The sequence below is a fragment of the Vombatus ursinus genome, unplaced genomic scaffold (assembly GCF_900497805.2).
Source record: "Vombatus ursinus unplaced genomic scaffold, bare-nosed wombat genome assembly UNPS02014798.1, whole genome shotgun sequence".
Lineage (NCBI taxonomy): Eukaryota > Metazoa > Chordata > Mammalia > Diprotodontia > Vombatidae > Vombatus > Vombatus ursinus.
Window position 1 is genome coordinate 14,718,697 of NW_020954576.1, and position 27,461 is coordinate 14,746,157.

The following is a 27,461-nucleotide window of genomic DNA, read 5'->3' on the forward strand; positions in this document are numbered from 1 at the left end:
ATGACCCACATCACTGCTGGTGTGTTTATAATGGTCACAGACTATCCTCAAATAAAGCGGGATGTGGAAGGACCTGTCAGAAGGGTCAAACTTAACTCCTTTTACATCAATTTGTATAAAGAAGTAATGCCAAATTTAAGAAATTTGTGAATTCAACTGACTACATGACAGAGGAAGAAAAATCTAGTGATTCCTTTGTTTTTGACAGAATGTTGACTGATCAAGTGGAAAGTGACATCCACCAGGCACTTGCAGCTGTTCCATGGTGGTTGTTTGTTAAAGCAGCTCATTGTGACATCCAGAAGGACCCGATTCCACTATTCTGCACAGACTGGATCACCCAGTTCTGGAATGAAGTGGTGGCATACTACCCTTGGTCTAGAAAGCAGTTACTCACAGAAGTTGAATGGGAATACAGCTGCAGAGGGGCCTTGAGAATAAGCTTTGCACTTGGGGCAACAACTTGCAGACAAAAAGTCAACATTATACCAACACTTGGCAAGAAAAGTTCTCAGTGAGCAACACTGGTTAAGATGGCTACTAAGGAACTGAGCCTGTTAACTGTATTTCCTCCAAATGAATATGGTCTGTACAACACAGTGGGGAATGCATGGAAGTGGACCCTGGACTGGTGAACTGTTCATTATTCTGTTGATGAAATGTTTAAACCCTTGATCATAAAGGGAACCTCTTTGGGAGTGACCAAGTAAAGAAAGGCCGATCATATATGTGCCATAGCTCCTATTTACACATACATCTTTGCTTCCCGCAGCCAGAACACACAAGACATCTCAGCTTTAGACCTTGGGTTCTGCCATGTCTTTTCCTAGATCCATGATAAAAGTCAAGGAGGAAAGGAGGCCTCCTGTACAAGCTACCAAAAGAATGATGTCCAGCTTTCACTGGGCTTCCTGGAAAACTTTAAAGTGAACAATCTCTTGTCAAATGCAATGCCCAACTTTTGGCAGTTTCTGCACCCACTAAGCTGCTAACCAAAATACTACGCCCCCTTCCCTGCAAGACCCAATCACTAGCTCAGTGTTAGTAGCCAACATTTTATTATTGTCATGTGTCTTTGGAGAAGGCTGCAATTTTATCATTATTTTTAGGAGTGGTCTTTAAAGATAACGCTTAATATTTAATGCCAATCTTGCTTTCTTCCACTATTTGGAATTGCCTTACTTTACTAACTTTAGTTAAAAGTGGGAATGCATAATTTAATTCATCTTTCTTTAACTTCAGAAACATGGCACCAAATAAGAGGTCTGGGATTTTCTTGCCTGTAGAGGTTAAAACAGTAGAACAAACTTCTCAAATTTTGCATTTTTAAATTTGAAGCCTAAGCATATAAATTATGGAGGTAAGTAATTTACCAATTGATCCTGGCAAATCAATCAATCAATAAAGATTTATTAAACCCCTGCTATGTGCTAGGTACCGTGCTCAAGATGGCAAACTGTCCTAATGATCCATTTACCTTTTCTAGAAGAAGTTGAAGGTACCAGGTAGAAAGCAATTATTTAAGATGACCTAATAATTTTATTTGTACAAGAGTGGAAAAAATGTAATTCTATTGGTTCCAGAGTCAGTCTATTTGGAATAGTTTTTAAATGGAGAAGAAATTATAAAGTGAGACTAAATAATAATGGACTTATTTTATCAATAAAGAGCTCGAAAATTCTATCCCAAAAGGTTAGCTGAAATATTATTTATTCTCTAAGTTGGTCATATATTTCTACCTTATTTTCCAAATTGCAAATAAAAAAATGCTTGATAAAATCCCCAACTAACTTAAAAAAAGGTTAACTTGAGATCATGTCCATAATTTCCTTTCACACTTGTATGAAATTGAATCCAAAGATATTTTTTGTCACATTTGAAATGGATCAGGTGTTATGTTGTCAACTCTTTTGCACTGTACTTTAATAATGGCATACTGGGAAGAAAAATAATATTAGTGCCAAGACTTGGAAACATAAATTTGATCAAGTCAAAACTTGCTATGTTTCAGTTTTCTCTGCTATGACATAGGAATTATAATAAGTAGCCTATGTAAATCATAGTGTTGCTGTAGTGAAGCACTGTTTAAATCGTAAGCAATATATAAATGTAAATGATTAATATGCTTGTGTCATTTTACCTTTCATCATTCAAAACCCATTTTCCTAGATGTAGAAGATCAAAATTGATAGGAGTTGAGTATTTCTGGATTTTTGGGTCATATATTATCTTCCTTAAGTAGTGGGCTCATACTCTCCATTTTGCCCTAAATAGAATTAAGTTTGTGATAGTCAAATTTGCTTGGCAGTTGGTATATTCCATAGATCAATGAAACTTTCTCTGCCTATTATTACCTTTATTCATTGGTCATCTTCCTGTTACATAGTAGGCATTTAATAAACCTGTTGACTTGCTTTCCTATAGCAGTTGTTGTTTATACTGCACAACCTATAACTGAATTTTATTCTGTATTTAATAGTCCATTGAAGTCTCATGTTCATAGGTCTCATTTAACTACTAATTTTGGTTGTTTTTTCATTGTCACAAAAGTCTATATCATTAGTACCTTTATTTGTGGAGCTATATGGCTATGAACCATGGTTGTGATGCTATATTGCTATAAATCACAGAATACTTAAATTAAAGAATATTCAAAATTATGAGTAAGCAAAGGTACAACAAAAATTAAAAGGAAATGTGTAAGTAGGCTTCAGGCCTTTAGCAGTATGAGAAATGAATATTTCTTTTTTGTATTTAATAATTAATTATTATATCAGGACCATTTTTTCCCTTTTCCCTCTACCTCATCCAGAAACCAGCCAGTGTGGGAAATCTTAGGCAGAGATTTATCCAGGCCAAGATCTAACCAGACAGTAAAATAAATACTAAGTTTGGGCTAATGGGTGCATTCCTGCTCACTGTGTTTGCTCAGACAGGTCTGAGGAAGTGTTGATTCTCTCTTCTTGTCAGACAAGTGATGTGGAAATTGTTAAGTCTCTTTGACCAAGATTTGGGTGACCCAAGTCATGTTACCCAAGACCCTCATTGTAATATAGTCCACACTCTTATTGTAATATTAAATTTCTCAGTAATTGTTAAATGATCAGAGTTGTTTGCCACCCCTTAGGAACACCTACTCTGTGAAGAGCGTATAAACTGTGAACCCACCGCCATGAGAAGTCACTGGTCTAAGAGAGATGACCAAATGACCATCTTTTTATTAATAAAAGTGCTGGCTTTATTAATAAAATGATTAAATTACCCAGAAATTACATCTTTCAAACTTTTTAATTTTTGCACCATTAACCACTTTTGCAGAAGACAAAGTATAAAATATATCAAGGATATTTAATATCAGTCAAGAAAGAAAACAAATGTTTATTAAGTTCTTAATACATGTGAGGCACTGTGCTAAAGACTGGGGACATTAGATAAATAAAATAATTCCTTCCCACAGGAGTTTATATTCTATTGAGGAGAGGAGGAGGAACACTACTTATAAACATGGGTTTATATGGAATTTATATGCAATTAATATAAGGTATTTGGGGGATAAGGCTGCTCCATAAGTTGTGGGAATCAGGAAATGCTTCATAAAGAAAGCAGTCCTTTAGCTGACCCTTGAAAGTAACCAAGAATTCTTAATTGGTCAGTCATATAGGATGAATGGGAAATAATAGATATATAAGACCTAGTGGTAACCCCAAAATAACAAGAAAAACAGAGTATTGGGAGGATCCTCTACAGAGGTCTTGTGGAAACGCATGAACGAAAAGGGAAAATAAGAACATATTGAGAAGTCACCTCTATATCACTAGAGGGAGTTAAATAAAATCATGGAATCATCAAAATATCCTTTAAGTACTGAAAGTCTTGAATCATATTGAATCAAAATAGGAAATGTCTCATTGACAATTTTTTTATTAAATAAAACTTCCTTCTTTTTTTCTTACTCCAAAACATCTAAAATCCCAAGCAGAAAATGAGAAAAGAGAAAAAAAGATAACACAAAGTTCTATTTTTCCTATCTAAAAGGGCTTGCTTCTTCAACTTTCCCCCAACATTCTAAGTACTAAATTTAGGCATAAATTTTCCTGTTTCCAGATGGAATGGCTTGACTCTTACTCTATCAAAGTCCTCTTCATTTAATTTATGCTTCTTGATTATCATCATTAGTCTTCATGGCAGTGGGGTGGGAGAATTGCTTTGTATATTTCTTTTCCAAATCTACTGTCATTTTATTTGCAATAATTACAGTAACACAAAAATAAAGTTGCTTCTTATTGGAGCACAAGTAGTTGGTTAAAATTCATTAAGGGATTTTTTTTGGAGGGAATATATTCAGAAATGCTATTATGAGTTAAAATATTATTCTAACTGAATGATGGAAATGCTATTTTCTGTTAGAGACCAAGGCCTCCAAAGTTTGCATACCCTCAAGGGAAAGATTTAAGTCTACTTAGGAAATAAGAAACTAGCAGAATGTAGCTGAGTCTGTGGGCATTTACCTTGTCATTATCCCTGGGTGTTCTCTTTGTCCCCTTCCAAATCCTGCATGAATTACAATTGCCCAAAAAGATAAAATAAATCTTGCTTCTCATAACCACCAATGAATATACATAGGAGATATGCTCTCAATATTGTCTTAAGGGGTGCTAATTCCCAATAAGTCACAGAAAACTTATGCAGAAGAAAAATAATCTAAGATCTCCAAAGGCTTCTATGACCCCTTTTAAATCACTCCATTACAACAACAATGATCTTCATTTTCCTATTAAGAAATAGTGTCTGCTACTTTTGCTAATGCTAGCTGATCTATCGAAGCTCTTACTTTAAAGTGCTCAGAGTTAATATTGACTCTACTAATGCATGATCTCTTTCTGAGGTATGACACAGTATGTAATCAGTCAATGGTTGTTGTGAGGATCAAATAATATTTGTAATGCACTTAGCACAATGTCTAGCATATATTTGGTGCTTAATAAATGCTAGTCCTATGCCTCACCATCATATTAAATGCCTGGAATACAAAGAAAGGGGGAAAAAAGAGCCCCTGTTTTCAAGGAGCTTATAGTTGAATGGAATAGACAACAAGCAAATAACTATGTAAAAACAAGATACATACAGGATAATATTGAAATGCCAAGTTCAGACTTATCCCATACATTTACTAACTTTGGTTTAATTTTGGTGTAACTGGGTTTAATTTGGTGTAATATAAATTTGGTGTAATTTTGGTCAAGGCTTTACACCTCTTTAGGTCTCAGTTTCCTCATCTGTATAATGAGAGTGGTAACAATAACACTCACTTCACAGAGTTGTTGTGAGGACAAAGAAGTAGGAGAATAACAAAATGTGAATAGAATACAGTTGTATACAGTATCAAAAGCATTAAGCAGATCAAATGGAATGATGAGTGAGGATAAAAAGCTTTTAAATTAAAAGTTAAAGCGTAAGTTAATAACAATAGCTGATATTTATATGCTCTGACTTCCATGTATTCTTCCAAGTCTTGACAAAAAAGCTGAACAGTTGATTCTTCTCCATTAGAGATTTCCTTCCACAGTGACATTATTCTATTAAATAGTAAAATTTTGATCAAGTCATTAAGCTAGGTATGAATCTGCCCAAAAGAGCTCCTCAAATCTAAATCTTTTTAATTTTATCCTTGAGAACACCATGACATATTTTGTACAGCATGGTGAAATCTAAGTGTACAAAGTTCATTTGCTATACCTATGCAGTAATCTTGTCAGAAGATAAAATGAGGTTAGCCAAGAATAATCTGTTATTTATGAAACCATAGTAATCTTAGAATTTCCATTTTCATTTCTAATTCCCCAGAACCCACCACTTTAAAATAGTAGGTCCTAGAATTTTGTAAAAAAAAAAAAAAAATGAAGGTTAATTCATTAGCTTATAGTTTTGAAACTCTATCCTCTCCCCTTTTTTGTTTGTTTGTTTTTGAAAATCAGAATACTTACTCATATCCAATAGTGAAGCAACTCTTGCATATTCAATATTTTTAAATTACTTAGAGTAGCTTTAAAAATAAAAATTTTCTGCTCTTTAAATACTCTTGGCTAAAGCACATCTGGGCCTGGTGATTTGAATTTAGAGAGGACAGTTGCTCTCTTACCATCTTATCTCATCATCTTGGGTTTCAATTCCCTGTTAATCTTTGTTTCTATGCTTCCTAGGCTGAAACCATTCTCTTTGGAAGAAAAAAAGGAAAAATGCATTGAGCAGTACTGCCATCCACCCCTGATCAGCTGTCTTATCTGTTCTTCAATCTTTCCTTTTATATAAAGATTAAAAAGCCTTTACACTGTTTTTATCATCTATCATGAACCGTGGCTTGTTCTGACCTTTGGAGCTCTTGGCTTGTGTCCCAATTATACTCTCTTTCCCATGATCTTATCCCTTCCTTTTCGTCTCATTATTCCCTTTCCTTCAAGTGAATTATAAGATTACAATATCAAAACTGGAAAAAAAACCTTCAGGGTTCCCAAGTTTCATCCCCTAATTTACAAGCACAGAAACTGAGGACTAAGGAGGTAATGCGATTTGCCCAAGGACACAGAGGGAATAAGTGGAAAAGCCCTGTGTTCTAATTCCAAATGCTGTGTTCCTTCCATTCTACCATGTTGTCTCCTTGGTGTGTCACTTTTGTACTAGACACTGAATTTTCCTATCCTCTACTTACCTCAGTGTCTGATATCTTTAAGCAAACATTGTCTCATTTCACATAATGCTCATGCTATTTGAGGTGGAAAAAAAATCTCATTGACCATTTAATATACCCAGTGTCTGAGTAAGTCTTTCTATCCCGTAAGTAAGGAGTGGCCATCCAGTTTCTGCTAGAAGAATTTCAGTAAGAAAGGACCCACTAGTTCCCAAAGTGTTTTTCTCCCTTTACATAGATCTAATTTTTAGGAAATTAGAAAACAAAAGGACTCAGGTCACTGTTGCCCTCTGTTGATTCCAGAGAAACTTGGAGGTTTTTGGGAAATGCAGCACCAACCCACTTAGTCCAAAGTAACTGAAGCATCATCTCTAGTCACCACAGTATTTGCTAGCTTTTCACCTCATATCAGTTTTTTCTGTCATACCTATGCCAATTTTTTTTCCCAAATGTCCCCTGGTAAATTCAACACAATTTATATTAAAAAACCTTGAGTGATTTTTATCATACTACTATATATGACCTAGGATCACTCAAAAGCTTAACAATCCATACAGGAAAAATCAAATCAATTAAGAATATGTATTATACAGACTACTGTTTGTGGTTGGATGGGCAGCCCACTGAGTTGGTATTTTAGTGCATTTATCATAAACATACCTGAGATGGACAATTATACCAAGAATTAAAGAAGATAAAGAGAATGTACCAGATTGCCTTTGTGTTATTCTACAGTATTTTTGATGATCCCAGACTTCTCAGTGAAATAAAATGCATCTGTTTAACATCAATATTTTTGGTAATGCTATATTACTATGAATCATGAAAAATCACAATTGATGAAAAATGAAGATTGTAGGTCACTCAAAAGGTAGTAATAAAGAAATGTATAGCGTGTGTAAATAGGCTGTAACATATTACCAATAATTTGCTAATGATCAATTACATTAGGAACCAAAATAAAAGGTAAAGATAGAAGATTTGTACAACTGAAAAAGAAGAGTGGTTGCTCAGGTAATCAAATAATAGACAGTCTTGTTGCTGCACTAGTATCCTTACACACTGGGGAAGACCTTTCAGCATATAGGATGGAGTCCCTTGGAAGGATTTATGGGAAGACAAGAGTCAAACAAGATGATAAGGCATGGCTAAGTGGTGATCTGCATTATGCCAGGAAATACTCACATTAATGAAATTGCTGTTCTTCTGATAAAATAAATGACACATCGATATCCTAGGTTACATATATTTCTCCTTTCATTGTCAGCAGTCTATAAACCCTTATTAGAGCATTACACATGCTCTAGTTGGGAATTTTAAAATTAGTATGGGGAGAAGGGAATCAAATAGTTGCCAAAAGGTATTTGAGGGGCAAGCATTTTTATTTCTCCTATGTACTAGTGATGTTTCATTTTGGACAGAAGAGTTTGTCAAGTACTTTTATTTTAAATCTCCAAAATATAAATCAAGCAAAGCAAGGTATGAATAAAGTAAATAAAAGTCTAGACAAGAGGAAAGGAATGTAAAAGGGAGGTGGAGAGTGTGATAAGAAAAGAAGGAAAGCTGAATAGACAAAGAAAAATGCAAATGAAACATGATCCTCTTCTCAAGATTTTTTCATTGATTTAGAAAAAAGCAGAAAAGATTTTGGATAGCTCATGCAATTCTTTATTTTTTCATGGTCACTGTTCATTGCTTTTTGCTTTTTATTTTCCAAGTTTTCTGCAACCACACCTTCTTTCTATTTTAAAGTGACTATAATCTGACCTCTCTTTTAGCTCCTGTCAGGTAACTTGGCCTTTGCTCCTTCCTCATTTTGCTATTTGCCCCGGTCTATCACACTAAACAGAAGTCTGAATTTGAGGCATAGTTAAATCGCAGGTGTTTAGGATAGTGAAGATATGACCTAGTGGGAATTTGATAGCTTTTGTCAAGCATTTGAAGGACATCATATAGAAGAAAGATTAGACTTGTTCTACTTCTTCCAGGAAAACAAAATTAGAAGCAATGGGCAGAAGTTGAAAAAAGAAAGATGGAGACTTATTGTAAGGAGAGGATAAAAAATTTCCCTTTCAACAAATCAATAAACAAACAATTATTAAATCCTCACTATTTGTCATGCTATGTATTAGGCACTGGAAACACAAAAAAATAAGAAAAATGAAATAGTTTCTCCCCTCAAAGAACCTATATACTACTAGGGTGGGGAAATAATGGTATGTACAAGATGAATACAAGAAAGTTGCAGGGGGGGAGGAGGAAGGGGTTACAGCACATGGAGTTGAGGAGATCCTAAAAGGTGAGGCTTAACAATTAGAGATATCCAAAAAGGGAATGTACTAGCCCGTCTTAGGGATATTGTAGAGAGAATTCTTAAGCAAATGTGGGTTGGAGTAAATGTCCTCTATCTTCTCTTTAAACTGTGAAATCCTGCAATTATTAGGTAGTGTTTTATAGTACCAGAAGTGTAAAAATGCATACGTGTGTATGTATATGTATATATATATGTATATGTATGTATATATATATGTGTGTATATATGTATATACATATATACTCACATACTTATGTGTGTGTGTCTGGGTATTTTTATGCCTATATATGGATTTCTCTCTCTCTCTCTCTCTCTCTCGATTATATATATATAAAACATGCATATATACACACATATATACATACATACACACATATTTGTATGTATGTATACATATTTTGTGTATATAAATATACATATATGTATGCATATGAATATGCTAAAAATGTACGTTATTTTTTCTCTTATATGATGCTACTTTTAATCTGTGTCTGACAGGTTCATTTCCAAAATAATTTTCCTTGGTTCACAAAGGCTGTTTTTACATGGCTGTCACAGAATAGAATTGGCCAAAAAATTCACTGGCTCTAATTTACCATGACTTTTATAGACTGTTACATGAATTTTGCAAAGAGAGAAAATTAAATGGCATTTACTGAATGCTTGTTTATCTTATACAGAACAACATACAAGTTCTCTCTAATTTTACATAACTATATAGAAAGTATCAGTAGGCCTCCAAGCCATAATTAATCATTTTTGAATCTAGGGCAATATCACTGACTGACCCCAGGGCAAGTGACACAAGACTTACTCTCAAATTATCTTTGTTAAGAAAAATTCAGATGCATCTGACACCCGAGAAAAGCACATGGAAAGATTCCTGAAAAGGATGGAAAGAGTGGGTACTCTGGGTGTGCTGAAGGCATAAAGCACCAAGGAACAGTACAGTATGCATGTCAAGAACAGGGAGAAGATATAGAGGACTATACAGCAATATATCCTAAGACTGTATATAAAAAGCAGTCAAATGAAATTGTAAACTAATAAAACTGGCTGTTTAAAGAAACTGCCCCAAGTATATTCTTCTGTTTTCATTGATTCTATCAAATTTAAAATGAGACTAAAAGAAAAGCATCTAAGTATCTAAAAGGATGTCTATGTCCCTTAGCAAACGCAACTTCATTTTCTCTCAAAAAAGATAAGACTGTAACTAATCCAACGTACAAAAGCAAAACCTAGTGTCAAATGATAATTGAATATGTGGTATATCCACAGAACAAGTAATTGTTTATCTTCAAGGTACCATTAGTATCAGGAAAATGAAGGAACAAAATTGGATTTCAGCTAAGGGATATATGAAATGTTTATTTGTAAACTTTTTTGTGTTATTCAGCCTTAAGCTGCCATGAGCTTCTTTTAAGTCTTTTTTAATTTGCCTCATCCTGATGTTATGTATTTTGGTAAACATCAGACAGAAACATAAAGAAAAAAAAGTATTATTATTTTTTTCTAAAAATTAAATATACAAGAAAAGAAAAAGAAACATTAAAAACTTAAATATGAAAACTTAAATAGAAGATAAGAAAAAAAAAACATTGTCCTGTGCACAGCAGAACATGAGATTCAAAATAGAAAAAAAAAGTTCTTTGTTTTGTTTTTTTTTAAGAACACCCACATGTTTTAAAATATTAGTTACCTACTGAAGGAAAAAAGTGCCTTTCCTTAGAAATTGATTATAATTCTTTATGATATAATTTGCCTTTTAATTACCTTTAAAAGTTGTGACAAAACCATCAAACATTTGCATAAATTCTAACATCCAAGAAATAACACAAAATTCAAACAAAGAAAAACATCCCTTCTGAATAAAATATCCTACTTTTTCACTTACTAGATGACAAGTTCATTGTCATATGAAGTTATCAACACATAGACTGGAGAAATAGATTTATAAATAAGAAAATGGTTATCTTTATATCATGCCATGTATTCAGAAACTTCTGCTACAATAAAAAACACACTATTCTATTCCAAGCCTGTGTTCATCACAAACATCTGTTATGAAAACAGCTTTCTAAGTATAATCTCTTCCCTTTTCAACATCAACCTATACTATCCTCTACTCTGGAATCCCTGTCTCTCTTATGCTATTGTTGTTCACAAATTGCCAAACTGAACTGTGAGTTAATTCCATTACCCACCTCCTTCACACAGAACTAGGAGTCAGATGCCTATGCTGACTGAGTCATCTATAAATTTCATCTATTAGTCAATAAGTATTTATTAAATGCTTACTATGTGGCAGGAATGGTGCTAAGCTATGAGGTCATATAAAGATGAAAAAGAAAGAGCCTTCCCTCAAAGAACTCATAATCTAACAAGGGGGAGGTGGGACAACTGGGCTAGTGGTGGTGAGAGAAGACAACAAGAAAACAAATATGTATGAACTATATACAAAATAAATAAGAAATGATTAAAAGAGGGAAGGAACTAGAATTAAGAGGAGTTGAGAAAGGCTTCCTGTAGATGATGAGACTTTAGCTGGGAAAAACAGGAAATCAGAGAAGCTAGTAAGTGGAGATGGAGCATGAGAACATTCCAGGTATAGGTGACTGTCAGAGAAAATGACGGAAGCCAAGAGATGGAGGGCCTTATTTGCAGAAAAACAAGGCTGCCACGGTCACTGGATCAATGAGTACAGGGCAAAGAATGAGCTGTAAAAAGACTCAAAAGGTCAGAAAGGAACTAGGTTATTACGGATTTTGAAAGCCATGCAAAAGATTTTGTATTTTATCTTGGAGGTGACAGGGAGCTACTGGAGTTTATTGAGTAGGGAGTTGAGGCAGTGGTAACATAGTAGACTAGCACATTAGGAAAATCACTTCAGTGGCTGAATGGGGGATGGATTGTATTGGGGAAAACAGTTGATTCAGGCAGACCCACCACTGAATTACTGCAGTAGTCCAGCCATGAGATGATAAAGGCCTGCACCAGAGTCATGTCAGTGTCAGACACAGAGACTGTGAAAGTGAAATCAACAAGCCTTAGCAACAGATTAGATATGGAGGTGTTTGTAAGAGATCCTGAGGAGTCAAGGATGATTCAATTTGTCCCTCAATAATGCAAATCAATACTTTTACTCCCCCATAATTGATTTTCTGACTGTTCTCAGCCTTCCATACAACCTTCTTCCCAGTTGCATAGCCATACTGAGAAACTATACCTCAATGTCTTCATCTTTTATCTATACACTTTCCAGGATGAGACCTTCCTAGACTACTCAGTGAATACTCAGTGGTGAACATTTCTGGTCTCATCTACTCCCAGGCCGTCAGGTGTCCTGTCATTATATGTGTATCCTTCCCTCTGTCTCCTACTCCATATCTGCAAGTCAAGTCATCATCTCCCTGATGTCATGGTTCTCTTTGAGAATGAAGGACAAAGCACAACCTGCTCAAACAGGGACCCAGCTGGCCAGTTCCAGTTGGGCAACTCAGCTCATCCTCTTCTCCCCTCTCTTCTCCTCTCCTCTCCTTTCCTCTTCTCTCCTCTCCTTGGGTATCATGCCCTTACCTGAAGGTGTTATGCCCAAAGGAAGGTAAATTTTGGTAACTGAAAAATACCTAGTTAAGTTAGGGATTACTGGCTTGATTTCTTTCTTAAAGACCATGCCTTAAACCCAATTCACTCTGAATCTCATTAACTGGATAACAACAGGTCACTGCCCAAGTGCCATTTAATGGTTATTTTTTGGGCCTTCCTGGCTTAATGTGAATGTCAATAGTAACTGTTGCTCTTTTAGCCAACAACACTGAGGGTCTTCCCCTCCCAGTTTGACTTTTTTTTTTTTAAAGAGACCATCCCTTGACTCACTTCTTAAAGAGGCCTATTCATTGAATGGGCTTTGCCTCACTGAAAGTAAGAACTTCAAAAGGCTTTAGCTTAAAAAGGGCAAGGTCTCCAACTGCATTCTGGACCATCTGGCCACTGGACCCAGATGGCTCTGGAGGAGAAAGTGAGGCTGGTGACTTTGCACAGCCCTGCCTCTCTCAAATCCAATTCAATTGCAAGTCATGTCATCATCTCCCTAATATCATGGTCCTCTTTGAGAAGGAAAGACAAACCACAACACAATCTGCAAGCATAATGAAATACTGCCATTATTCCTGAAAAAGGTATGTTGTTACCTATACAGTTCCCCACAATAATAGTACTACATTCTCTAAAACTTTGAGCTGTTATGAAGTCAAATAAACCTCTCCTAATGCCTCCCTAGAGATCTGTACCATCCTTTTGATTATAGTACCACCCTATATAGTGACTTCTTAAACAGGAATAAACTTGGGGTTTCTAGGGAACCCAGCAACTTTCACTTTGGAGGAATCTTCATCTCTGAAAGGTAGCTATACCATCATCCAGATACATATTAACACCCTAGGTGTTCTATTCCATCTAGAAAAGAGATCATTGTTTCTGAGGAAGAATTTATCTGCTTTGAGAGGTCTTACCTTCTCTTGAGACCTATATGGTCCACATCAAACAATTATAAAAAGATCCCAATTGCTTCTTCACATTCTTGCTCTCTGCACTGCTGGTCTATTTTCTCCTTCTGTGTTCTGCCTGATGAAGCCAAAAAGCAAAAGAATAGCTTAAGCATATGAACTATCCATGAAGATGCAGCATTTCCACAACAAAAGTTTCATCAAAGAGGCAATGAGGACTTTATATATTATTAAAATGACACAAGGGAGAAAAAAGGTTGCTCCTGAAGCATGCTTGGGCATACCTGTCATTATCCATTTCAGTGGTGCATTTCATCAAGAAAAGTCTCTCAGTGGCCCAACAAGTTCTTGAATTTTGCATTATTTTATTGATACATAGTTAGCAATAAGAGAGCTAGTGTTACATGAAACTAACACTCTGTTTCCAACTAGACTTAAATATAATGGAACCCCTCAAGATTAACATCTGCCTAATGGGTTATGGCCTATCAAACATTTGAATTCATAGACATTTTTATAGAAAATATTTTGCTTCATGGCATTCTGCAATTTGTTCAACAATCAGTATGTCTTATAATGTGGCTCCTTTTTACCACATCTTACTAGACTTCAGCTCATATAACAAAACTTACGTATGCAATAGAATGATATTCAAATGTTGGAAATCAAAAACAACACCCTCATTGATCAAGTGCTTTAAATCTCTGTAACATCATTTTATTGCTCAAAAATAACTCTGCTACAAATTGATCTTTCCCTTACATAAAGATCTTCCACCCAATTCATTGTCTGTCTGGACCACCAAATCAAGCATTTGGTTTTAGTGATATGCATTGTTCCCTTATCATTTCTGGAATATATCTTATGTTCCTTACACAATTTTCAATAGTTCTAGAATAAATCCTATGATTAGTGAGTGGGTGAGTGTGTGTGTAGACATTATTAATACTGATAAAAAGTGAGTATAAAGTTTGTATTTATTATATGGCTTCCCTCTCTAAAACCCATAAAGAATTTTCTTGGAAGTGACTTCCAAAAGCAGAACTAAGATGGCAGAGTAGAGAAGTACTCAATGGATCTCTCCTACTGTTCCATCCAAAGAACTTTAAAATAATGCCTCTAATTGAATTTTGGAGTGGCAGAGTAAACAAAAGGTCAGAGTGAGACGTTATTTCAGCCCAAGTTGAAAAGAGAGATCTGTGTCATGGAGGTAGAGCCTAGCCCACAGCCCACATGCATGTAAGACCAGTGGTGGAACTAGGAGGTAACAGAAGCAGCAGCAACTTTGGGAGCCTCTAAACCAAAGATGGTAAGGAGACCTGGCAATTGGTCAGAAAAAGATTACAGTTTATTCCTGTGCTAACAATGGACACAAGAACAGACACTGTGTGGCATCTCTATCGCTCCATTTCTGGGTTATAGTTCAAGGGCAGAGAAAAAGCATGTACAGTCAAGAGGGGGTGGAAGCCTTGAGGGACAACTGTTTAGCAATTCTTTTACCTATACCAATTTCTAGGACATAATTTAAGGGCAGAAAAGAGCCCTTTTGGTCAAGAGGAAGTGGAATCCCTGAGGGGAAGTAAAACTTCAGGCCCAAAGGATTTGAGACCCTTAGAAACAGTATCATTTTCAGTCCCAAGGGAGGAGGGGCCTGAGGAGCTGTATGGATTGCAAACTCAGGAGAACAAAGGCCCTTCCTGTGCAAGAATCAGAGTTCAGACCAAGAGAACAGTGACCACACATCTCCCCAAATCATATAACCTTGAAAGCACTGAAAACTTCCAAACCACCAGAAATATCTCTGAAAATAGCAATGCAAAAAAGCCTTAAGACTGATTCAGTGCCTCTCCTGCCCCGTCCTTCCCCCCCCCCCCCATATGGGGAAGAAAGTGCAATTTCCTTTTTAGGCAATTGAGGTTAAGTGACTTGCCCAGGGTCACACAGCTAGTAAGTGTCAAGTGTTTGATCTGAGGCCAGATTTGAACTCAGGTCCTCCTGACTTTAGGGCTGGTGCTCTATCCACTGTGCCACCTAGTTGCCCCCAAAATTCTAACATTAACATGAAGTTCTAAATCAAGAAGTAGGGTGGAAAAATGAACAAAAAACAAAAAAGGACCTGACAATAAAAGGCCACTATGATGACAGAGAAGATCAAGCCACGAACACAAAAAACAATAAAGTCAAAACAGTTACAAATGAAGCCTCAAAGGGAAAAAAAATGTGAAATGGACACAAGCCAAACAAGAATTTCAGGAAGAGCTAAAATTATTTTCAAAATCAAATAAGAGTGAGAGAGGAAAATTTGGCAAAGTAAGGAAAGCAAAGGAAGAAAATTATGAAAAGAAAATTAGCATCCTTGGAAAAAAAAGTACAAAAAAGTTTTGAAAAAAAAATAAACCTTGGCCAAATATAAAAAGAGGAACAAAAATTCACTGGTGAAAATAACTTCTTAAAAAGTAGATCTGACCAAGTGGAAAAAGGAGTACAAAAACTCACTAAAGAAAATTATTCCTTAAAAATTAGAATTGGACAAGTGGAAGCTCATAACTCCATGAAACAACAAGAAACAATAAAAACGTCAAAAGAATGAAAATAAAATAAAATAAAGTGTGAAATATTTCATCAGAGAAACAAAAGACCTGAAAAAATATCAAAGAGAGATATTTTAATAATTATTGGATTACTTGAAAGCTATGATCAAAGAACAATCCTAGACATCATGTTTCATGAAATTATAAAGGGAAACTGCTGTGATACCCTTAAACCAGAGGATAAAACAGAAAGTAAAAGAATACATTGATCATCACCTGAAAGAGTTCCCAAAATAAAAGCTCACAAGAATATTATAACCAAATTTCATAGATCCCAAGTAAAAGAGAAAATACTTCAAGGGGGCAGAGCCAAGATGGCAGAGTAAAAGCAATGACTTGCTTGAGTTCTCTCCCAAACCCCTCCAAATACCTATAAAAAATGGCTCTAAATAAATACTAAAGCAGCAGAACCCACTAAAAGACAGAGTGAAACAAATTTCCAGCCCAATACAACCTGGATGGTTGATTGGAAAAGTATATCACACCAGGCTGGGAGAGAAGCACAGTTCAGTGTGGGCAGAGCAAACCTGGAGCAGGCCTCAGAGGAATGAATCACCGGCACCTGTGGCAGTTTCCAGACTCCTCAACCCATGAATGTCAAAGACAACTTAGAAGGTCAGTGGGAAAAGTTTGTTTCCACGGTGCTGAGAGAGAAGGACAGTTGGTTTCCAGCCCTATTCCCTGAGCAGGGCCCCGGGGTGGCAGCTGCCTCCTGAGCTTAGGGCCCACAGACTAAGGGGGAATTGAGTGGCTGATCAAAGCAGGATTGCAGAGATCACTCTGCTGGTACAGGATTCTCTGGCTTTGCCTATGCTTGGATCTGGGTCACAGTTCTGGGTGGTGGTCCTGAGGCAAGAAGGATTGGTGGCATGGTGGAGCTTGTAGTGGTTGTGGAGAGGAAATCCTCCTCACAGTTCCAAGACAGAAAAGAGTGCTCATAGACCAGAGCACAGGCCAGGAAAGGAGTAAACACTTCTCCTTTGATCATAGCACCTTGGAAGAACTGAAAATTTACAGGTCCCTAGAAGTATCTCTGAAAAAAGCTGCACAAAACCCCTAAAGCTTGGGACAGCACATTCTCCACATTGGAAACAGGCTCCTACCTTAACAAAGAGTTTATAACTCAAGTAATTGACCGAGATCATGAGCAAGCAGCACAAAAAAAGTCAGACTATATTATCTTACTTTGATGACAAAGAAGATCAAAACATACAACCAGAAGAAGACAACAAAGGCAAAGCTCCTACATCCAAAGCCTCCAAGAAAAATATGAATTGGGACCAGGCCATGGAAGAGCTCAAAAAGTATTTTGAGAAGCAAGTAAGAGAAGTAGAGGAAAAACTGAGAGTGATGCTAAAGGAGACCCAAAAAAGTACTGAAGAAAATAACACCTCAAAAAATAGCCTAACTGAAATGGCAAAAGAGGTCCAAAAAGCCAATGAGGAGAAGAATGCCCTAAAAAGCAAAATTGGCCAAATGGAAAAGGAAGTCCAAAAACTTACTGAAGAAAACACTTCCTTAAAAATTAGAATAGAGCACCTGGAAGCTAGTGACAATTTGAGAAATCAAGGCACTGTAACACAAATCCAAAAGAATGAAAAAATAGAAAAGAATGTGAAATATCTCATTGCAAAAACAACTGACCTGGAAAATAGATCCAGGAGAGAGAACTTAAAAAATTATTGGACTATCTGAAAACCATGATCAAAAAAAGAGACTAGACATCATCTTTCAAGAAATTATCAAGGAAAACTGCCCTGATGTTTTAGAACCAGAGGGCAAAATAGAAATTGAAAGACTCCACCAATCACTTCCTGAAAGAGATCCCCAAAGGAAAACTCCTAGGAATGTTGTAGCCAAATTCCAGAATTCCCATGTCAAGGAGAAGATATTGTAAGCAGCCAGCAGGAAACAATTCAAGGATTGTGGAAACACAATCAGAATAATTCAAGATTTAGCAGTTTTTACATTAAGGGTCTGGAAGGCATGGAGTATGATATTCCAGAGAGCAAAGGAGATAGGACTACAATCTAGAATCACCTACCCAGTAAAACTGAGTATAATCCTTCAGGGTAAAAAATGGTCATTCAATGAAATAGGGGACTTTGAAGCATTCCTGTAGAAAAGACTAGAGCTGAATAGAAAATTTGACCTTCAAATACAAGACTCAAGTGAAGCATGGAAGGGGTAAACAGGAAAGAGAAATCATAAGAGACTTACTAAGGTTGAACTGTTTACATTCCTGCAGGGAAAAATGATATTTGCAACTCATGAGTCCTTTGTCAGTATTAGGACAGTGGGAGGGAAAGAAATTTATATGTATGTATAGACAGATAGATAAAGGGCACAGGGTGAGTTGAAGATGAAGGGGTGATATCTGGAAAATAAAAGTAAGGGATGAGAGAGAATTATACTGGGAGAAGGAGAAAGGGAGAAGTAGAATGAGGTAAAATATCTCACTTGAAACAGACAAGAAAAGACTTTTACAGTGGAGGGGAAATGGGGGAAGGTGAGAGGGATGAATGAATCTTATTCTCATAGGATTTGGCTTAAAGAGGGAATAACATACACAATGGGGTATGGAAAACTATCTTACCCTACAGGAAAATAAGGGGGGAAAGGAACAAGAGAGCAGGGGGTTGATAGAGGGGAGGTCAGATTGGGGGAGGGGATAATCAAAAACAAACACTTCTGAGGAGGGACAAGGTCAAAAGAGAGAATAGAATAAGTAGGGGGCAGGATAGGATGAAGGGTAATATACTTAGTTTTTCACAACAGGACTACTATGGAAGTGTTTTGCATGACTACACATCTATAATCTGCATCGAGATGCTTGCCTTTTCAATGAGGGTGGGTGGGGAGGGAGGAAGGGAGAAACTTTGTAACCCAAAGTTTTAAAAACACATGTTAAAAAGAAAAAAAGAAAATTTTTCAAAATGAAAAAAATACTTCAAGAAGTAAGAAAGAAACCATTCAAATCCCATGCCACCACACTAAGAATCATAGAAGATTTATCAGTTACCACATTAAAGGAGCAGAGGGCTTAGAATATGGTATTACAGAAGGCAAAAGATCCAGCATTACAAGAGAGAATAACATATTCACCAAAACTGAGTATGACCATTCATGGGGGGGGGGGATATTTAATGAAATAGAGGACTTTTAAGCATTCCTGATGAAAAGACCAGAGCCAAATAGAAAATTAGAATTTAAAATACAAGTTTCAAGAGAAACATAAAAAAGAAACAAGAAAGAGAAATCATAAAGGATTTAGTAAGGTTAAACTGTTTACTTTTCTAATTTATTTCATTTTTTAAATTAATTTATTTTGAATTATAAACAATCACTTCCATAAGCTTTTGAGTTTTAAATTTTTCTCCCCCTCCCTCCCCACCTCCCTTCTCAACACGGCATGCAGTCTGATGTAGGCTATATGTATACATTCCTATTAAACATATTTGCACATTAGTGATGTTGTAAGTAAGAATTAAACCAATAGGAGGAATCACCAGAAAGAGGAAACAAAACACAACAGAAGAAAAAATAGCAAATAATATGCTTTGATCTGCATTTATACTCCATAGTTGTTTTTTCTTTGTGGATAGCATTTTCCATCATGAGGCTTTTGGAGATGTCTTAGATCCTTGTATTGCTGAGAAGGGTTAAGTCTATCAATATTAGTCTTCGCACAACATGGCTGTTATTGTGTACAACATTCTCCTGGTTCTGCTCACTTCACTCAGCATCAGACCATACAAGTCTTTCCAGGTTTTTCTGAAGTTAGCCTATTCATCAGTTCTTATAGCACAATAGTTTTCCATTACATTCATGAATCACAACTTGTTCAGCCATTTCCCAATTGATGGGCATTCCCCCCAATTTCCAATTCATTGCCACCACAAAAAGAGCTGCTATAAATATTTTTGTACATGTAGGTCCTTTTCCCATTTGTATTATCTCTTTGGGATATAACCCTAGAAGTGCTATTGCTAGGTCAAAGGGTATGCACATTTTTATAGCCCTTTGTGCATAGTTCTAAATTGCTCTCCAGAATGGTTGGATCATTTCACAACTCCACCAACAATGCATTAGTATTCCAATTTTCCCACATCTTCTTCAACATTTATCATTTTCCTGTTTTGTTATGTTGGCCAATCTGATAGATGTGATGTGGTACCTCAGAGTTGTTTTGATTTGCATTTCTCTAATCAATAATGATTTAGAGCATTTTTTTCATATGACTATAGATGGCTTTAATTTTTTCATCTGAGAATTCCCTGTTCATATCCTTTGACCATTTATCAATTGGGGAATGACTTGTATTCTTATAGATTTGACTTAATTCTCCATATATTTTAGAAATGAGGACCTTATCAGAAAGACTGGTTGTAAACATTCTTTCCCAATTTTCTAACTTCCTTCTAATCTTAGTTGCATTGGCTTTGTTTATGCAAAAACTTTTCAATTTAATGTAATAAAAGTTATCCATTTTGCTTTTCATAGTGTTCTCTATCTCTTGTTTGGTCATGAATTCTTCTGTTCTCCATAAATCTGATAGGTAAACTATTCCTTGCTCTACCATATTGCTTACAGTATCAACCATTTTATCTAAATCATGAACCCATTTTTACTTTATTTTGGTATATGGTGTGAGATTTTGATCAATGCCTAGTTTCTGCCATACTCTTTTCCAGTTTTCCCAACAGTTTTTTTCAAAGAGTAGGATATATTTCAAACAGGATATCTGCCAAATGAGGATGACTTGAGCTATTTCTCCAGAGCATATGGACCTTCCAAGAGTACAAGGACTTGTTCTGGGGAAGGAAAAATGAAGGGCCCAAGAGGGTCCACTAGAAGTATTCCAAAAGCAGTATATTTTTATCATGGAAATCATGATATCCCTGGAAATAAAGAAACTGAGCACTTTTCCAACCAAGACTGAGGTTAGTTAGGTCAGTTAGTCAAAGACATGGCTCTTGGCATGTTGGACCCCCAACATGGGCAGCTGAGACACAGGATGATTCAACTGTGATTAGTAAGGACAAATCTCTGGTCTTGAGAGAATTGAGCATTATTTTGAAAGTAAAATTGTATAGGGAAATTCAGCAAGAGGGCAATAAGAGCCCTTCCACTCCTCTAAAGCCTAGAATCCTCAAAATCCTCTGCCACTTTTAGATCTTTCACAGGAAGCTATAGAGGGCAAATTATGGAAAGATGGGACATCTATCAATTCTGAAGGGCTCTAACTCCACAGGAAGTTGTAGCAAGGAAGGCAGAGCTTAAGCCTTAGACCCTGAGGCAATTAGGCCCTCTGGACAGCTTTGTGGCCTTTGAAAGGAAACAAACAGACTAAGCCTTAGGAGATGAGGAGAGAAGAACCCTGGTACATAGTGATCCCATTACACTAGGTTTTCTAAATAATTCTGTTTTGTTGTTGTTATTGTTTGTTCTTTGTCTATTAAAATGTTCATGCTTTTTTGGTCTGTCAATTTTTGTTAAGTTCACAATAAATAGTATTTTAAAAATAAATAAAAACAGACGCTGTTACAAACACATAGAAAGATACATACACATTGAATTAGATATTGAATGCCCCAACCCTTTACTTCCCGAATAAAGGAAGTAAAACCCTTATCTAAAAGAAAATTGACATACACAGAAGCATATTGCTTGCAACATTGAGAAGCAATAAGAGAAATTGCCATTGTTGTCCTAATTCTATCCAATTAGAAAGACTATGAAATAGAAATTATGGCAGTTTTCAATGGGAATGATAACTCCATCTTCCAAAGTATCCATAGAAAAATGTCTGTCCTACCTCATGACATTTACCTTAGATTTTGGAAGCGTACTGCATGGTTCCTTGGCAAAAGAACTGATCTGAACCCAGAAGCCTAAATAATCAACTCTCTATACCCCAGTTCCCTCATCTGTAAAATAAGGGTATTGGATCTGATGACCTCAAAGTTCCATATAGTTTTAAATCTCTGATCCTATTATTTCTATAGAAGAAGGTAGCCCAAGATATATGTGGTACTCTCAGGAATTAAATTCTAAAGCCAAAACAAAAACAATTGCACTGAGGAGGAAAAGGGGTGAGTTTTCTAAAAGAATTAATATGAATCCACAGGGAACACATTAATCAGTTTTAACTTCTAAAAACTCATACAAAGGAGGTAAATAAGAATGGAGGGAGCTAGAAGAAGGAAGATGAAGGGATCTTGATATAGTAATGAAGACCAATCAAAGAGTTAGAGGGAGAGCCAAATCCTACCTGATACTGTGGCTGTTCTGTTCTTTGGTACTTCAAAGGGCTAGCTATCACTAGCCCTGGGCCAGTCCCACCTCCCTCCAATCTGCCACTCTCCACCATGGGCTCAAATAAATAAAAGATAGTAGAATCCACTAACATCATTACTGCCCAGAATAGCCCTCTCTGATGGAGAAATCTGATCTGCTAGACTGCAGCATCCATCTCTGGGTGGTCTTGCTTGCCATTATAATGACCTTTTTTCATAGGTATGATTCACCAACACATCCAATCCAATAAACATTTATTAAACACCAACGATGTGTCAGGAACTGTGCTAAGTACTAGGGATGCAATTAATAAAAAAAAAAGAAAGATAGCCTTCTTTCAAGGAACTTACAATGTAATGGGAGTGGAAGTGGGGAGGCAGCTCAAAAAGAGTCAGGAAATTGGGAGTGAGGGAAACAGGACACTACGGGGCATCTTGTTCCGGGGAGCTGAAAACAGATCAAAAGAGAGTGTCTATCCTAGAGAATCAGGTAAAAAATAACTTGAAATAGTGAACAAATTTGGCAAAGTTGCAGGATACAAAATAAACCCACATAAATCATGAGCATTTTTATATATTACTAACAAAACCCAACAACAAGAGATAGAAGAGAAATTTAATTTGAAGTTACTGTAGACATTACAAAATGTCTACCTGACAAAACAAACTCAGAAACTATACGAACACAATTACAAAACACTTTTCATACAAATAAAGTCAGGCCTAAATAATTGGAAAAAAAACATCAGTTGCTCATGGGTATGCCAAGTTAATATAATAAAAATGACAATTCTACCTAAGCTAATTTACTTATTCAGTGCCATACCAATCAAACTACCAAAAATTATTTTATAGAACTAGAAAAAAACAACAATAAGATTCATCTGGAAGAACAAAATATCCAAATTATGAAAGAAATTAATGAAAAGAAATGCAAGGGAAGGTGGCCTACCTATACCAGACATTAAATTGCATTATAAAGCAGCAATCATCAAAACTACTTGGTAAAGAAATAGAGTGGTGAATCAGTGGAATAGGTCAGGTATGCAAGACACAATAGTCAATGACTATAGCAATCTACTATTTGATAAATCCAAAGACTTCAGCCTCTGGGATAAGAACTCACTATTGAATAAAAACTACTGGGAAAACTGTAAAATAGTACGGCAGAAACAAGGCATAAACCACTATCTTACACACTATACCAAGATAAAGTCAAAATGGGTACAAGATATAGATATGAAGACTGATATTATAAGCAAACTAGGAGAGCAAGGAATAGTTTACCTATTAGATCTGTGGAGAAGGGAAGAATTTATGACCAAACAAGAGATAAGAGAACATTATGAAATGCAAAATGGATGAGTTTGATTACATTAAACTGAAAAGTTTTTACACAAAAAAGTCAATGCAACCAAGATTAGAAGTGAAACAGAAAGCTAGGAAACATTTTTTTAGATCTAGTTTCACTGACAAAGGCCTCATTTCTAAGATATATAGAGAACTGAATCAAATTTATAAGAATACAAGACATTCCCCTATTGAGAAATGGTCAAAAATATGAACAGGCAGTTTTCAGAGGAAGAAATTAAACCTATCTATTGTCATTTGAAAAAATGCTCTAAACCACTATTGATTAGAGAAATGCAAATCAAAACAACTCTGAGGTACCACATCACACCTATCAGATTGACTAATTTGGAAAAAAAAGGAAAATAATAAGTGTTAAAGAAGATGTGGGAAAATTGGAACACAAATGTATTGTTGGTGAGTTGTGAAATGATCCAACCATTCTGGAGAGCAATTTCTAACTATGCCCAAAGGGCTATAAAATTGTGCATACCCTTTGACCCAGCAATATCACTTCTAGGGTCTATATCCCAAAGAGATCATAAAAACAGGAAAAGGACCAATATGTAGAAAGATATTTATAGCAGCTCTTTCTGTGGTGGCAAAGAATTGGAAATTGAGGGGATGCCCATCAATTGGGGAATGGCTGAACAAGATGTGGTATATGAATGTAATGGAATACTATTGTGCTGTAAGAAATAATGAGTAGATGGACTTCAGAAAAACCTGGAAAGTCTTATATGAACTGATGCTAAGTGAAATGAGTAGAACCAGGAGAACACTGTACACAGTAACAGCTACATTGTACGATGACTGACTTTGATAGACAGCTCTTCTCAGTAATGGAAGGATCTAAGACAAATCCAAAAGACTCACAATGGAAAATACTATCCACACCCAGAGAAAGAACTTAGGAGTCTGAATGAAGATGGAAGCATACTATTTGCTGTCCTTTTCTTTTGTTGTTTTGTTTTGTTTCTTCTTTCTCATAGTTCTTCCCATTAGTTCTAATTCTTCTTTACATCATGACTAATGTGAAAATATGTTTAATATGAATGTATAAGTATGGCCTATATCAGATTGTATACCATCTTGGGGAAGTGGGAGGAGAAAGAGTGGGAGAAAATTTAAAATTCAAAATCTTATGGAAGTGAATGTTGAAATTAAAACTAAATAATTATTTTAAAAAGTAAATAAAATAAAAAGAGAATATCTAGCTTGCTTCAGAATGGCAAGAGTCCTCTGGTTTGATGTTTTCTTGACAGAAAAGTATATTTTTTCAATAGTACAAAATATGAATTTAAAAAAAAGAAACTAAAAGAAAAGTAGAACCTCTCAGATACTTATAATCTATCCATTGATCAGATTTTTACAATCTAGCCAATAGCTCACAGACGCTCAGATTCCTTAAGAGTCTGGGTAATATGGTGGATCTTTAATAAACCTTGTCTTTGGCTGAAAGAAGGCTTGGGTTGAACTCTTTTGGGCAGGACCCGCATGTCATGATCTTGGGGTCCCAGCACCCCTAAACCTCTAGACCTCATCATATGGCTCCCTACATGGGGAAAAACTGCCTAATACCAAGCTTCTCAGCAGCCAAGATTGGAAAGTACATAAGCCTCCCCTCTCCCCCTAATCCCTTTCTTGCCCTGCAATTGGGTGGATTTCCAAGCAACTAGGAAGGCTTGGCTTGGAGGCGCTTTTCAGGCCTGACCTCTCAGGTCCCATTAGTTCAGACAGCCATGAGGTTGTCTCAAACTCAGTCTGACGCTCTCAGGCTCTCGGTCCAGTGGTACTGTTCAAGGCCATGGACCTGGCACACCTTCTAACCGGAAGTGTAGGCCCAATCCTCTCAATTCTCTCTGTACTAGGGAATTGGGAAAACTTGGGTACCTTTTTGGGCTTTTGGTTTTTTGTTTGTTTCCCCAGGTTTATTCCCAAATCCTCCTTTAAGGAGGGAGGGACTTCTAGCCCCCATGCCCACAAAGGGTCAATCCTCTTCAATTCCCTGAAGATTTGCCTTTGGGCTATCTTTTACAAAATTGGGAAAAATTTAATTTCTCTGAAGAACTAAAAAAGAAAAGGTTGGTGTTCTTTTGCAACACTGTTTGGCCTCAATATCACCTGGAAAATTATGAGTCATGGCCCATTTTGGGGATGTTACAGCAACATACTCTCCAAGTTAAAAAGATATTTTAGCAAAGAAGGAAAATGGATGGAGATTCCCTACACAATGACTTTTGTGGAACTTTTTGGGGATCCCATTCTCAGAAAAGATTATAGGATGCCTGTAGCTACAGCTGCCTCACAAATGGGGAATGGGGATCAAATAGACTTTTTGGATGACCCTCTTATGACCCCCAGTACTAGATCACCCCCCTCTTCCCATCCTCTGTTAATACCACCTCCCCAGCTCCTATCTCCGCCCCATTCTCCCCTGACTCTCCCTGTTTCCCATGTCCCCCCTCTTGTTTTTCCTTCTTTTTTTCCTCTAGCCTACTTCCTTTCATATTCTGCCTGGTTCACTTTCCATATATTCTACCCTGCATTTCCTCCTCAGGCCACTGTGGTAGAGGGGACCTCTACTCAGGCTTTTGACAAGGGCCTTGCCTCCACACCTCCTCCCCAGCCCCTTTACCCTGAAGCAAGGACTACTCAGGCTCCAGTCTTGGTGGTGTCTCCTCCCCTGACCCGTCCTCCTCCTCTGGTGCCAGTTGATTTTTTCCCTTGCCAGCCAGATCCCCTGGCTTTGCAGTCCAGTTCAGCCAGCATTCCTCAGTCCCTCACCCACAAGAAGGCACAAGAAGTGGGACTTCCTATCTCCCTTCCTCCCTAACCCAAGTTCCCACAGTGTCTTCAGGGCTTTTTCCCCTAAGGGCAGTCCTGTCTCACCTAATGGGATAATTAGGGTGCATGTTTCATTTCCGTTTCAGACCTCATTCAGGTCAAAGATTAACTGGGGCAATACTCAGAAGATCCCTCTAAGTTTACTGAGGGCTCTAAGGATGTGTTCCTACAACTTGAGCTTTCTTGGGATGATCTGCATATCCTCTTCTCCACCTGTGTACCACTGAGGAGAAAAGGAGAATCTGGGAACAAGCAGAAAAATTTGGGGACCATTTGGCTAGCCCACAAAATACCCTCCAGGAACAGCTGCTGTTCCCCCTAGTGACCCAGGATGAGATTATCAAAAGAGTGAGGATAGGGGAAAGAGAGACTATATGGTAATTTGCCTGTTAGAAGGCATTTCAAAAGCAAGTGAATTTTCAAAAAATTAAAATTACTCAGGGATTCTCCTTGAATTCTCCCACTTGATCGAAAAGGTCTCTGGTACTCTCCTGAGGCCATAATCCCATCTACTGGCCTTTCATTGTGGCTATGTCTAATCTCCCAATTCTTTGTTACCCTTAACCTAGCATAGCCCTATAGCCCCCAGCCACTTCCCACTCTTAATCCTAGCTAGGCTCTATTCTCCCCTGGCCACCTGGTACTTGTCCCTGACTTTCTATTACCTCACAGTCCCAGCAGACTACTTGGCCACTCCTAGATCTCTCCCATAGTCTTTCTGTATATAAAGTCCATCTTGTCTCCATTAAGGTGCACAGATTTTTACAATCTAGACAATAGCTCACAGATGTTCAGATTCCTTAAGAGTCTGGCTAATATGGCAGATCTTTAATAAACCTTGTCTTTGGCTGAAAAAAAAAAGTACAACCT

At 36.8% G+C, this 27,461-nt stretch overlaps 1 pseudogene; it reads left to right on the forward strand.

Moving 5' to 3' along the window:
- Positions 1 to 26,580, forward strand: LOC114050064 (annotated as a pseudogene).
- Positions 26,581 to 27,461: the final 881 nt, after the last annotated feature.